The sequence below is a fragment of the Camellia sinensis genome, chromosome 2 (assembly GCF_055761805.1).
Source record: "Camellia sinensis isolate YWXY chromosome 2, ASM5576180v1, whole genome shotgun sequence".
Taxonomy (NCBI): domain Eukaryota; kingdom Viridiplantae; phylum Streptophyta; class Magnoliopsida; order Ericales; family Theaceae; genus Camellia; species Camellia sinensis.
Window position 1 is genome coordinate 167,635,729 of NC_138962.1, and position 5,661 is coordinate 167,641,389.

A 5,661-nucleotide genomic window follows, 5' to 3' on the forward strand; every position below is an offset into this window, starting at 1 on the left:
ATTAGTTGAGATAAAACTAAGTATCCATCCATATTTTATTAAGGATATAAGGAACGAAAGTACATAAAGATTGATGTCTTACATGTCTAATCTTAGCATCAGCTTACACCCATGCCTCTTTTTTCTCACTAAAATGCGTCTTTTTATATAACTCAACAAGTCTAAGTTCCTCTCCAGTGGCACAGTCTCGCTGTGCCATTTATAGCACACATTAAACGTCAGTATAGATTACGTTCAATTACAATTGCAAAACATAAATTATAGATTCTATAATTAATACCTCATCAAATTGCACTTTTCGGAAGGCCTTCGAGCCAACTGTGTGGATGACTTTCAACTTCTCCCAATTCAACTTATTCTTGCCACATCTCACATATTGTTAAATGCATATGTCAGAGTACAAAGTTACCACTGTGTTTGACGGAAAAGGGGACAAGATTGACAAAGTTACCTTAGAGTCCTTGTCAGGCCACTTTTTGCCCTAGAACCTCCACACCTCTTTTTCCATATTTTCAGGTGGATCCGCAAGGGCAGATTCCATTGTAGGGAAACTTCTAAAGCATTGTCGTAGGTCATGGTAATAGTTCTTATACCAGTCGTGCATCAATTTGAGGATAGATTCGATAGCATAGGGTTCATTGGTAAACTTAAAACCTTCTTGTCATACCAAACAAGAAAAAAAAATTAAAGCACGACTACAAGAAATAACACTTTTAGCGACCAACGTTTTGGTCGCAGAAAGCTCATATCTAGTCCCTGACGGTTTTTAGCGACCAAAAAAAGTTGGTCGCAATATAGTCGCTAAAAGCCAATCACAGAAGGTTTTTGGTGACCAAAAATGAAAGTTGGTTGCGGAAAGTATTTCAATTTCTCAAAAGTAGTTCATTTTGTGACGAAAAATCTAGTCGTTGAAAGATAACAATTACGACCACCGATTTTAGTCATTGAAATGTGGTTTTGGTGACCAAAACTAGCTTAGTCGTGAAAACTCTAGCACAACTATTCCTACAAGCATGTGAAGGACCTATTGTGAATAAAATTTTATTGGTCGCAAAAAAGCTTTCAATTTTAAACAGCATTTATGTCTACACAATGCTACTTTTTTTTCTTTTTTTTTTTAATTTTTTGTAATAACTATAATACATTTGCAATTAATGTATAATTCATGTCCATCCAATTAATTTCAACATATCAATCCATCAACAATCCAATCTACAAACAAAAAACCATCAAAAGGAAGTCAAAATAGTAATTAATCCATCTAATTACTACCACTTGTCAACATGAACACATTAATATTTGGCAAAATAACCATCTATCCATCCATTTAGTTTACAAAATTACCATACATCCATCCATTTAGTTTACAATGAATATTCACCAAATCAAAAACATATTTAACAAAACCTTCAAAGATTTCAAAAACCATTCATATCCAAGTGTATGTCATATTTGTCTGATGCAAAATATATCAAAAACTCCACGTATAAGCACAAATTAGAATTCATGCACTGGCAAATTGATCATGTCCATAAATACGCATGATTGCACCTCTAGCTACCTGCAAGGAGAAAAAAAATGAAGAAAACATTGTTAATAATAATATTTTTGCTTACACTACTATTTAATTTTGTAAAATTCTGTGGATCTAATTCCACTCCCAAACTAGCAATCACACAGAGCCTTTTGAACATCATGATCACATCTTAACATATTGTATTAAGATGATGATTTTAACATATTCGAGTTCACTTAACATACATTAAGTTTCCTCCCCATGATACAAACTCATTAAAAATTTAAGGATTTGGATCTTGATTAGAAAATTACAGATATCTTTAGTGGAACAAATATTAACAGTCACTTCAAGAACATGCATAAAGGGAACAAGTGAAATTGGTTAATTATAAAATGTACTATTTTAAAAGCACTAATATATGTAATAAAATTTAAAGTACTTACTCATCAAAAGAGTTGCATCCACTATGATCACCCTGCATTTGTCTCATAAAGTGTTTGAACTACTCAAATTGTCCTTTATATGATTGAATTATCCCTTTCAGTGATGCTACCTCTTCTTTAAGGCCCTTAACCTCTTCATCATATGCTTGTGACCTAGCTGTAGACTTGAAAGCAAAAGACGGCTTTGGACCAACCCCGAAACCTTTCAAATACACTGACCTCTTCCCAAGGACTTGAACAAAAATTTGCTCATATGTCATCAGGGTTGCTCCAGGCTGTGAAGCTTCCCCACGAGGTTGGTCCATCTTCTCCTGTCAATTTTTTTTTTTAAGAAAAAAAAAGTTAATTACATTTTACCCCCTTGTAATTTTTCAAAAAACACGTCAACTTCCTAAAGTTTAAAATTGTACACATAACCCTCTTGCACTTTAGATTAAAATGTAAATCCTAACTCTCTTAAAATCCTAACCAAGACAATAGGTTGAACTTTTGCAATCTTATTCATAATTCAAAGCTTCTTCATACTACCTATATGTTATCCTGAACATGATTGTCTTCATACAGAAAGTACATGTCCTGTTCATAATCAATTTATGATTTATTATGTTATATTGGTGGGTTAAGTGGTGTGAGCCCATATATTGAGTGCATGTTATTCTTTTTGCTTTATGATTGGAACAGTTTGTGTTGTCTTGGCAATTCATCACAAAACCTATTTTCTGGACAAGTTCATCTAAAGCTGTTGGGATTAGTTTGGTGGTTTGGAGGTGGCTGCAATGGGTGCTCTTCCATGGATAATGTCTCTCTTGTTCTTCAAAGGAATAGACTGTTAACTTGGTGGTGGCTGCAACATGCGCCCTATCATGCCATTGGTTAGAAAATCTGTGTAGTTTTAATTACTATGTGTAGATCTCTATTTCTATTTTGGTTGTTAATTTGGTCTCTAGTATTAATACCTACTCGTACGGGTTGTGTATGGAATTATATGTGTAGTTTTAATTGCTATGTATATATATTTTTATACTTCAGGTGGGTAAAGTGCTTTTGAGTAAAATCAGAAAGAGTTAAAGTGTAATTAATGAAAGTAGTTTGGAATATAAATAACAAATATACTGAAGGTATACTTAGATATAACACCCCACAAACTGGTTCAGTCTAATCATTCTTTTTCTTACTCCAATGTGAGGTCTTAAATCTACGACGTGAGGCTCCTTGCTATTTTTAATTCCCTACATTAAAAAAATAAAATGCAAGCTTAGCAATATTATTAATAAAAAAATGCAGCATTAACTAACAGTTTTAAAACAAAAAATATGCTACCGCAATTGAGATTGCTGTTGAAAATGACCTTGAACCCATGGTGTGATTATAGGATAACTTTTTTCTGTTGTCTATGGCTCTTTTTGACCCAGAGAGAGAGAGAGAGAGAGAGAGAGAGAGAGTAACCTGGTAAGCAGAAGTGGCGGAGCGAAGATGAAGAGGCAGCAAAACAGGGGATGAACTGAATGGAATGGAGATGGTGGCTAGGGTTTCATTGCTGATTGGGAGTGTAGAGACTGAGGAGATACAACTAAGCAACCAATCTGACTATGGGGAGTCCAAAGAAAAGAGCAACAATGAAAAGGAAGATCAATTTTTAGGAATTCATTTTTGATTTGGGAAACATTCAAAACTATGTAATTTTGATACAAAATATGACATTTTCCTTTCCGTGACCACAATTTACTGGTCACCAAAAATTTTGATATCTTGCTCTTTTTTTCCCCCTCTCCTGCTAATACTTTCTGTGACCAAATTTTATTTTTTGGTCCCAAAAAAGTACCTATTAGCCACCAAAAAAATTGTTGGTCGCGAAAACACAACCCATCAGTGACCAAAAAAATGTTGCAAAAAGTAACCTATCTGCGACCAATTAAAAAAAAGGTGGTCGCCAAAAGTATTTTTTCTTGTAGTGCACATTAAAAAAGAGTTCTTTTTCTCATCATTTCTTATCAAGCAAAAGTTTCATTGATACAAAAAAAGATAATTTCAAGAACGCAGAGTATAGTCTACACCAAAAGCCAAATACTAACATACATGGAATGGGGAATAAATGTTTTAGAACACTTGAACTAATCTAGACACACACACATGCCAAGAAAGAGATTGGCCTAGATTAAAAGTTCTAAACAAATAAGAGGGAAAAGGGAAAACCATAAAACTGTGGAAATGGAAAGCAAGCAAGAAATGAAAGAAATTTCATAGTAGAAAATCAAGCTTCATTTGATTTCCACATAACAAACTCAGCCAATCTAAATCTCAGCAGTTGTACCACTTACCTAAAGGTATGCAATTAATGTTTCTTTATCCTCTTCGCTAATATCAGTCCATGATGGCACATTTTGTGGGGCAAATTGCCTACTGACAATCCTTAATTCATTAGTAAAATTTTCAGATGCTTCACTATATGGCCATCCACTAACCTTACAAATCTGAATAGGCAGTCGCACCCTATGATTTTTTAGCTTGGCCAATTTGAGGCTTCGTGACTTCCCACGTCCTCTCTTATCCTTGGATGTGCCAACTAGAAACAATGAAAAAGTATCATGTTAATATATAGATTGAAAAGAAGAGACCACCATCCAAAAAAAAAAAACATAAACTTAAAATATTTACAAACCATCAGTGCTACAATGTGTGCTAGAAGTATTCGAGTGTGAAACTTGTGATGTAACTTCATGTACCGATTCTGATGTAAATGGGTGCAGTGTAGATGATCAAACTGATTTAATGGATGCATGGGGTCCAAGTGTTGATTGAGTGGATGAGCGAACTGATTTAGTGGATGCATGGGGTGTAGGCACATGGTGTGTAGGCGCATGGGGTCTAGGTACATACCCTGCTCCTCCTTTGCCTCTTATAGACATACCTGTTTGGAAGCTGGTTAGACACAACAGATCAGAAGAAAAGTGCAATATAGCTTGAATGGATTGAAACACTACAACATATAAGAGTTTTAGAGACCAAATGTTTTGGTCTCTAAAAGTGAAAATTTTGTTGCAAAAGACATTTAGGGACCAATTTCCATCGTCATGAGGATAGTCGCTAAAAGGTCATCCTGAAAAGTAAAAAACAAGGCATTTAACAACAAAATTTTGAAAATGTCACTAATAAATAGACTTTTAGGAGCAAAATAATTTGTCTCAAAATGATTTATTTTTTGAGACAAAAAATTTGGTCCCAAAAAGATAATAATTCATCACTCATGTCCAATTTTTGTTGCTAAAAACATAATAATGACACTTTTCGCAATAAAATTATTTAGTCCCTAAAAAATGATTTTATTCCTAAATTTTGGTCTCTAAAACCTTAATTTTTTGTAGTGAAAGATCTTCATATCAGTGCTATACAAAGTAAAAAAATTAAAGATTTAAATCAATTTTTTTAAAAAAAAATTAACAATTTTAACAACTCTAAATCAAATGAAATCAAATCCAATTAGAACAACATAATTTCAAGTTCACAACAAGTAAAGGCTAAATCATATCATCATTGACTATCATCATCAATCATATCATCTTCATCAATTTCATCTTCATGATCGCTATCATCATCAATCATATCATTATGGACTTCATCATCCATGTGAATCTCATCCTCTTCTATATTATTATCGTCAACTTCAAGTTCCTCCTCATGCAATTCGCCATCAATATGAAC